The 10242-nt window shown below is 35.6% G+C and overlaps 1 pseudogene; it reads right to left on the bottom strand.

Moving 5' to 3' along the window:
• Positions 1-224: 224 nt before the first annotated feature.
• LOC107510418 lies at positions 225-10242 on the bottom strand (annotated as a pseudogene).

The following is a 10242-nucleotide window of genomic DNA, read 5'->3' as shown; positions in this document are numbered from 1 at the left end:
CTTTTCTTCTGACACAGCCAGCTAAGACTTCATTTTGGAGAAAACACTTGACTTGGCTTTTAGTTGGGGAATGGATAAGAGGTGATTCTCTGGGCAGTAAACTCTTTCCCCAGGGTTGGGCTGAGAACTGAGGCTGAGCCTCAGATGGGTCTCCTATGCCTGATGGTCCCCTGCACAGCTCCTTTCCAACAGGCTCAGAGGCTAGGAAGGATTGCTACAGCTGTTTACTTGGGCAGGATGTCAGACACCAGCTTCCCATTGAAAGTCTCAATCTTCTTCACAGACATGGTCTTGGAGGAGCTGGTGCTGGTGCAGCCGAAGGAGCCGGAGCCCCCACCAGAGCTGAAGAGGGACTGGAAGCTCAGAGTATAGTTGAGGCCAGATAGGACTCAGCCCATCTAAGTAGCTGCTGGTGGTCTTGGTATGGATATTCATGTTTTGCATCCCAGACTCCAGCTAGTTCTCCTCACCCTCAATCAGTTTGTGATAGGTGGCAGTCTCCATCTACCAGGATCAGGACCAGCTTGATGTTCATGAGCTCCTGGTATTTGCACAGCTGCAAGGCCATGTCCTGCTTGGCCTTTTCAGAGCATCCTCCAGCTCAGCCACCTTGGCTTGAGCATCCTTGAGGGTCAGCTCCCCATGATGCTCAGCATTAGTGATGGCTGCCTCCAGGGAAGGCCCCTGGCCTTTGAGGGCCTCAGTCTCAGCCTGGAGTTGACTGGTATTCCGATTCATCTCAGAAACCTCTATCTTGGAGTGATGTAGGTAAACCCTGTGCTTCCCAGCCAACGTCTGCAGTAACTCATACTTGATCTGGTACATGGTCTCAGTCTTGGCCCAGTTGCAGTTGGCAATCTCCTCGTATTATGCCTCGACATCAGCGATGATGCTGTTCAGGGAGTGGTGTCAATGAAAAGCACCAAAGATGTGTTGGAGATCTGGGCCTGCAGCTAATATAGCTCCTCTTCATACAGCTGCCTAGAGAAGTTGGTTTCATTAATCAGCCCTTCCAGGCCAGACTTCAGTTCTGCCTTGTTCATGTGAGCTTCATCTATATCCTTCTTGATGAGGACAAATTCATTCTCCATCTCCATGTGCTTGTTGATGTCATCTTCATACTTATTCTTCAAGTCCTCCACCAGCTCCTGCATGCTGCCAAACTCAGCCTCTAGCCTCAGTTTCTCTTGGGCAGGCATGTCCAACTGCTGCTGGAAGTTGTTAATGTAGCTCTCAAACATGTGTCTATATTGTTGTGAGTGGTCCTCCTGCTGTTGTAGGAAGTTCCACTTGGTCTCCAGAATCTTGTTCTGCTGCTCTAGGCTCCACACCTGGATGAAGGAGGCAAACTTGTTGTCAAAGGTCTTGATCTGCTCCTTATCCTGGGTGCACACAGCTTGGATGTTGGTATCTACCTCCAGCTTCAGGGGACTCAGCAGGCTCCAGTTCTCTTGGATAGCTATGATGCTCCCCATACCTCCAGTCCTGCCGTAATGCCTAGCTAAATTCATTTTGATGCCTAGGCCAGTCTGGTAGCTGCTGCCCACCAGGAAAAGGCTAAGGAACTGATATGGATGCTAGGAGCACTCGAGTATGAGCTGCTGCTGAAGGCCCGGGGACCAGAGATGGACACTTTAGGTTTTCTGGGTCACCCTCATGGACACAGTGGATGCTGGAGTGGAGGCAAAACTGACAGAGACTCAAGAAGGAGCCGAACAATTGCTTCTCAAAAGTTTCTTTCTTGAAATTTGACTTTATAAAGTCTAAGGTGTGTCATGGAATCAATATTTTTAATAATATCTCCAGGTGATTTAAATATGGAAAATATTAAATTATCTATCTATAATTTGACAATTTAATGACAACTACACCACTTGATATTCTATAATGAATATGAACATTTGTTATTTCATGTTCGTCTTTCTAATATTTTGGGTTTTACATTTCATGAAATTACCCTTGTCATCTCCATTGAATCCTTTTGTTTTAGAACTGAAGCTGCCTTCTCAGCTATGGGCTTCTTTGAGGAGAATTTAGAACATCTTTGGTTACTCCTGATGGCCTAGAAGAGAGGAGAGGAAAACCAGAACTAAAAGGTCAATTGCTACAATATGGCTGATCTAGTGCTAAGGATGAGGACCAACTGGAAGCAACATACTTTGATAAATATGTAACTAAAAATTTACTTGCAGAGGATTTAAAGCTGGAAATGTCTCGGAACCAAGAACATCTGTGTTCCCAGTATTCCAAGCATAGATGTAGCAGATGTAACTGAATATATAAAAAAAACCCTCACACAATTCTTAATAACATGAAGGAGAGCTCCAAATTTGTATAGAAGGCTTTCTGAAACCTGGAAAAATTAAAAATACTGAAGCGTTCCCAAATAATATCATCAGCTATGTTGAGGAGAGATATTCTTAAAGTGGCTCAAGACAATAAAAACTGTTTATTTGTGTAAGAAGAAGGGAAGTCACCCATCACACACTAGTGATAGAGAACTTGGGAAATACATTGTGTATATGAAACAATTACATTTAAGCATAAATATGAGAGGTAAATATAAGATTCTCTTTTTTATGTTTTCTTCTTATGTGCCCCGTAAAACGACAAGCTCTTTCAAGGCCAGTACATAATAATAATCTTTGTCTTATTAAGTAGTTTTTCACACTTTTTCATGGGCTCAGCCAATAGTTCTAAGAATGACTGGACAGAGGTACCTATTAAATAGAATAAAATGTAAAATGCAGACTAGAAAGAGTCAGATGATAGCAGTTGTTGTTTTTCCTATTCTATTTTACCAAGAAATTTATTTTAAAACTCTTATTAAATGAGTATTTGGGTTGGCCAAAGTAGCTGACATAATTTCAATATCGTATATGTGGTTAGGGTGGACATGCAATACTCTTCCTTGGCTGCATTCTAACTAGAAATGACCATGTGACATAATCCTGATTAATTAGAAGTAAGTGGAATTTTGCCAGGTCAGTTTTTATTTTCTCAATAAAAACAGAGAGACTATGCTGGTATGCCCATGTCCTTCCATCTTCTTGCCTGCAATGTGGACATGATGCTGGAGATGCAATAGCCATACTATGATTATGAAGTTAAAACCATAAGCATGAAAGTAGACAGTCTAACTACTAAAGAGTGGGAGGACCTATTTATTTTCTGATGGTCATCGTGCCAACACTGGACTGCAACCTCTGAACTTCCCATTATGTGAGAAAAAACATTGTTTAAGCTACAGTTGATTAAAATTTCATGTATCTTGGCTATGTAATAGTAATAAATTATTAGTAACTCCAAATCTGTATGCAATTTCAAGTAAGTTTTCAGTATTCTTGCCTTGCTTTTCTGCATAATTTTCTCAGAGTCACTATTGCCAGTGTTACCTGTTCTCAATGAAGACATCAATTATTTAGGTGTCAAGTTTCTTCATCTGCTCTATTCACTATTTTCTCTTATCAAAAATGTTATCTTTCACTTAACATTAATATATGTATATATAATATACATGAATTAATATTAATTATGTATTATGTGTTATATTAGTATATTATTAAATATATATTTATATTAACTTTATATATAATTGTTTTAAAATGTGACCTCAAAGCAAAATAGCATGTCTGCATTACATTAGGCATGAAAGTTTTGTCAATAGAGAAAGCATTAATTGTGGAATTTTAGACATCAGCTAGGAATTGGAGAACTATGGCAGTGGGTGGACAGTCAGTAGGAAAGTCTTTAGTAAGTCATATCACATACAAATTTCCATTCTTAAGACTAGCTCTGAATAAAAATTCTTGCCTAGTATGGGTGAATCAGGTACACTTAATTTTTATTTTATGCGCCTCCCTTTGTCATCAATCCTAATTTTTTTCCTTGCCATTCTATTGGGGCTCACAATTAAATTTGTTTAAAATACTTATTTTCCTACAATATCCTCTTCCTTAAAATGCTTAGAGAAGCCACTAATTTGCTTAGATCTATAATTAGATTCAGAATATCAGTTAAACTCACATGGCTGCAAGTCTGAGTGAAGGAGAGAGGAAAGGAAGTTTGAGTAAAAATGTCCTAGACTGCCACGATATTTAAGAAGAGTTCCACAAGGCTGTTGGGGAGTCATCCAGACAAAGTTGGCTCTCAGAGTTATCTCGCAGGAATAAGACTACTTTGGTATTTCTATCACACTTACGCACAGCTTTTTAGAAGCCTATGGAAAACATTTGCTTTAGTGCAAATATAGTGATTTCAGAGCGTATCTAATTATACTTCCATAGTTGGACCTTAACAATGTGCATTCTCAAGGCCACCAAAGTAAGTTCAACATCTAGAAGAATCATTTAATTTTTTTTCTTAGAATTTTGAAAAAACAGAGAGTATAAGGTAATTCATTGCTATAGAATTAAAGAAAAGACAATATGCATAAAGACAACTAATAGAGAAAAATAAGAATTTTAAGAAAGTGAAAGATCTTTTAAAGTATTGCATTCTCTACAATGCCTTTATTTCCTTTTCTCCTTTTTATTGTCATCTCTGATTTCATGCAATGCTACTTTTGAGAATATAGGAAAGAGGAATGTCTCAAGTCATGATGGTTTATTCTAAACAAAGATGTATTATTTGTTCATTAAACAAATATTTATTGTATACCTTCTATGTACCAGGTTTTTCTATATGCTAAGAATATAGCAGTGAACAGAAAACAAAATAATTTTACTGTGGATTTTATATTCATTATGGTGGTGAAAGAATGACTAGATATTTTATTGGTTATTTACTGGATACACACGTGAATTTCAAAACTTAATTTTCAACAGAATCACCTGGAGGGCATGTAAAAGATCAATTATTGGGCCCTATTCCCACAGTTTCTGATTCAGTGGTTTAGGGTAGGGCCAACTCACACTACTGTAGAGTCCCAGGATATGAAAATAGATAAATAAAATATTTTCTGAACATTATTGCTTCTGCCACAGGTGTGAAGAGTAGAGAATGAAGAATAGATTTGAATAATTATTAAACTCTGTAAACCAGGGCAAAATTTTGTGATCAAGCAATTCAGATGTCATTAGTACCAACTAGGGTAAAGATATGAAGACACATTTTCAGATGAGATCGGAAGCATTCAGGGTGGTATGGGTGTACACGAGACATATTTTCAATGTTCTGAATAACGTATAATTAGGGAGGCTAGTTAAATATTAATTGACATCTGGAATGAGAGATCAAAACTTAATGACAAAATTCACCACAATTCATGCATCCTGGTCTTTAAAAACAGAATCATTAAATATAGGATTAAAAAATCATTCATTTATTAATTCAACAGCTATTTATTTAGTAACTACTATGTGTCCAGTATGAGTTCATGTTTTGGGATAGAACCATGATTTTTCCCATAAACTTTATTGAGATATTATTGACATATATTCATACAATATTGATTTTTTTGTTTCTTTTTTTTTTAAGTTAAGTTTATTGGAGTAACATTGGTTAATACAATTATATAATTTTCAGCTATACATTATGATTTGACATCTATATATTCTATTGTGTTTACCACCCAAAATCCAGTTTGCTTCAGCTACCATATATTTGATCTCCTTTGCCTACTTCGTCCTCCTCCTAACCCCTATATTTAACCCCCTTTACCCCATCTACCATCCTTCTCCTCCCTCACCCCCTACCTTCTGGTAACCACTAGTCTATAATCCATGTCCATGAGTCTCTGTTTGTTTGTCCTGTTCCTTTGTTGCTTTTAGGTTTATATCCCACATATAAGTGATATCATGTGATTTTCAACTTTTTCTGTATGGCTTATTTCTCTTAGCATGATTATCTTGAGTTCCATCAATGTTCCAAATGGCTGTATTTCATCTCTCCTTGTGGCTGAGTAATATTCCATTGTATATTTGTACCACAGCTTCTTTAGCCAATTATCTATCATTAGGACACTTCAGTTGCTTCCATATCCTGAACATTGTGAATAATGTTACTATGAACACTGGTGTGCAAATGTATTTTAGAATAAGGGTTTTCAATTCTTTGGGGTAAGTACCCCATAGTGGGATTGCTGGATCATGTGCTAGATGAATTCTTAGTTATTTGAGGAACCTCAATACTGTTTTCTATAGTGGCTGTACCAATTTGCAGTCCCACCAGCAGTGTGTGAGGGTTCCTTTTTCTCTGCATCCTCTCTAACATTTGTTATTACCTGTCCTGTTGAATATAGCTATTCTAACAGATAAGATGGTATTTAATTGTGGTTTTGATTTGCAATTCTCTAATAGCTAGTGATGTTGAGCATCTTTTCATATAGTTGTTAGCCATTTGTATGTGCTTTAGGGAGAACTGTCTGTTCAGGACCTCTGCCCATTTTTTGATTGGATCATTTGGCTTTTGTTGTTGAGTTGTATGAGTTTTTTGTATATTTTGGATATACAAAAATTATTTGCCCATATAAATATGGGTTTACTTCTGGACTCTCGATTCTGTTCCACTGGTCTGTGTGTCTGTTTTCTTGCCAAGACCACGTCATTTTTGTTACTATCACTTTGTAGTATAATTTGAAGTTGGGCAGAGTGATGTTTCCAGCCTCATTCTTTTTTCTCAGGATGGCTTTGGCAATGAGAGATCTTTTGTGCTTCCATATAAATCTGATGATTTTTTTGTTCTATTTCTTTAAAAACTACCAATGGGATTTTGATGGGAATTGCATTAAATCTGTATAATGCTTTAGGTAAAGAGGTCATTTTTACCGTGTTGATTCTTCCAATCCAAGAACACGAAATCTCTTTCCATTTCTTTGTATCTTCTTTGATTTCTTTTAATAGCCTCTTGTAGTTTTCATTATGTAGGTCCTTTACATGTTTTGTTAAATTTATTCCTAGGTATTTTATTCTTTTGTTGCAATTGCAACAGGAATTTTTTTTTCTACTTCTTTTTCTGACACTTTATTATTAGAGTATGGGAATGTTATACATTTTTGAACGTTGATTTTGCATCCAGAAACTACTGAATTTGCTTATTGTCTCTAATAGTGTTCTTGTGGAGTCTTTATGGCTTGCTAAATAGAGAATCATACCATCTGTAAATAGTGACAGTTTGACTTCTTTGTTTCCTATTTGGATGCCTTTTATATCTTTCTCTTGCCTGATTGCACTCGCTAGTACCTCCAAAGTTATACTGAATAACAGTGGTGATAGTGGACAGCTTTGCTTTGTTCCTGATCTCAGAGGTAAGGTTTCTAGTTTTTCAACATTAAGTATAATGTTGGTTGAGGGTTTGTCATAGACGCCTTTATTATGTTAAGGTACTTTTCTTCCATACCGATTTTGTTAAGTGTTTTTGATCACAAAAGGATGCTGTATCTTGTCAAAGGCTTTTTCTGCATCTATTGATATGATCATATAATTCTTATTTTTTAATTTGTTTGTGTGGTGTATCACATTCTTTTTTTGTGTGTTATAGAGTAATATTCACTTCACAAAATGATTTGGGAAGTATTGCTTTCTTTTTGATTTTTTGGAAGAGTTTGAGGAGAATGGGTATTAAATCTTTTTTGAATGTTTGGTAGAATTCACTGGTGAAGCCATCTGGCTTTGGTGTGGAGCTGGGACTTTGCTCCTCTGGGGATCCGCTGCAGCTGAGATATATCTCCAGATTCTCAACCATCACATGCAGGTATGAAATCAGCCTGTTCCACATCTCTGACTCCCCTATCAGTCTTGAGGTGGCCTTTTTGTATGCCACCAGTTGTAGGACTTCTGTTCAGCTAGACTTCAGGTGACTCTCAATGATGACTGTTTTATAGTTTAGTTGTAATTTTGATGAGGTTGTGAGAGGAGGCAAAGAGAACATTTTACCTACTCCGTCATTTTGACGGCTAAGACCTTAAGTCTTAATTTTTTTTTCTTAGACCTGTTAAAAGTTTGTCAATTTTGTTAATTTTTTTTTTCCCCAGAAAAGTATCTCTTAGTTTTATTGATCTTGTCTATTGATTTTTCTGGTCTCTGTTTCATTTATTTCTACAGTGATCTTTGTTATTTCCCTGCTCTGCTACCTATGGGCTTGGTTTGTACTTTTATTTAGTTGTTTGGCTGTAAAGTTAGGTTGTTTATTTGAGATCTTTCTTTTTTCTTAATGTAGGGATCATCAGTATGTATATTTCTCTTAAAATTGCTTTTGTAGGCTCCCTTAAGTTTTGGTATGCTGTATTTCCATTTTTATTTGTTTCAAGATATTTTAAATTTACATTTTGATATTTTTCTTTGACACATTGGTTGTTTAGTAGTGTGTTGTTTGATTTCTACACATTTGTGAATTTTTGTTTCCTCCTGTTCTTAGTTTCTAGTTTTATACTATTGTGTTCAGAAAAGATGCTCAGTATGATTTAAATCTTATTGCATTTTCTAAGGCTGGTTTTGTAAATTTAACATATTAAAATGTTCTGTGTGTGCTTTAGAAGTATATATTTTCTTCTGCTTTATCATAGACTGTTCTATATACATATCTTTTAGGTTCACATAATCTAAGGTAGAGTCGATGAACAATGTTTTCTTGGTTGGCTTTTTGTCCATTGTTGAAAGTAGGGTATTGATATCCTTGCCCATTATTGTATTTTTGTCTACTTGTCCTTTCATATATGTTAGTATTTGGTTAATATATTTAGGTCATCCAATGTTGAGTGTATATATGTATTTATAATTGTTATATCCTCTTGTTTGACCCCTTTGTCATTATATAATGACCTTTGTTTCTTGTTACCATTTTGACTTAAAGCCTATTTTGTCTAATATAAGTATAGCTACCTTTGCTCTCTTACGGTTGTTATTTAAATGAGATCTTTTTCTATCTCTTTGCTTTGAGCCTATGTGTGTCCTTAAAACTCTACCCTTCACTCTCTCTCTTATATTTTCTGTTTTTAATGCCACAATTTACCTCTTTTTATACCGTGTATTATTTTGGCTGCAGTATTTTTAATAATTTTATCCTTTAAACCTGTAACCTAGAATTAAGTGATCAATATACAACCACATTGCATATTAGAGTGTTCTGAATTAGGTTATATGCTAATTCAGTATCTACTATATTTTATTAGTATGTTCTATATTTCATAAAGTTTCATGTTACTAATTAGTGTCCTTTGATTTCAGCTTGAAGAACTTACAGCATTTCTTGCAAGGCAGGTCTAGTGGTGTTTAACATTCATCAGCGTTTGTTTGTTTGGGAAAGTCTTTATCTCTCATTTCTGAAAGATAACTTTGTGGGTATAGAATTCTTGGCTGGTAGTTTTTGTTTTTTTTTTCCAACACTTTGAATATATTGTCCTAGTCTATCCTGCTTTGTCGGGTTTCATCTAAGAAAACTGCTGTTAGTTATATAGAGTTTTTTTAAAAGTGTTTTTTTTTCTTTCCCTCCTTGCTGCTTTTAAAATTCTTTCTTTATATTTGATTTCAAACTGTTTTATTATAATGTGTCTTGGAGAAGATTGATTTTGGTTGAAAGTTGGAGTGATCTATTAGCTTAATGATTTTGGATGTATAAATCTCCAGATTTGGGGAGATCTCAGGCATCATTTCCTTAAATAATCTTTCTGACCCTTTCTTTTTCTCTTCTTCTTTGGGACTCCAATAATGCATAGTTTTATTTTTTATTTTTCTTTTTATAATATCACATAATTCAAATAGACTTTCTTCACACTTTCTTTTTATATTTTTTCTTTTCCCCAAAATGTATGACTTCGAATGACCTGTTATTGTTCACTAATCTAACTCCTGCTTGGTTGAGTCTGCTGTTAAAGCTCTCTATTGAGTTTTTCAGTTTTTGTATTCTTCAACTCTAGAATTGTTTGCTTTTTTTAATGGTTTATTTTTTTTTTCATTGAACTTCTTACTTTGTTCATGCATTATTTTCCTAATATTTAATTGTCTGTCTGGTTTCTTGCATTTCACTGAATTTCTGTAAGAAAATTATTCTGAGTTATTTGTCAGAGAGTTTCTTAATCTCCATTTCTATAAGTTTAATTATTGGAGCTTTAATAATTTCCTTTAACGTTGTCATGTTTCCTTGATTATTCATTATTCTTGTGGCCTTTTGTTGGTGTCTGCACATTTAAGGAAGTAGGCATCACTTACAGTCTTTACAGACTAGCTTCAGCAGGCAAAGCTCTTCACCAGGCAGCCCACCCAAAGATTCTGAGTGAGATGTCCTGTGGTGTCTACTAGTGGGCAT

This window comes from Rousettus aegyptiacus, unplaced genomic scaffold (genome assembly GCF_014176215.1).
Source record: "Rousettus aegyptiacus isolate mRouAeg1 unplaced genomic scaffold, mRouAeg1.p scaffold_m13_p_4, whole genome shotgun sequence".
Lineage (NCBI taxonomy): Eukaryota > Metazoa > Chordata > Mammalia > Chiroptera > Pteropodidae > Rousettus > Rousettus aegyptiacus.
Note: the sequence above shows the minus strand (reverse complement) of the source record. Positions and strands in the feature narration are given on the sequence as shown.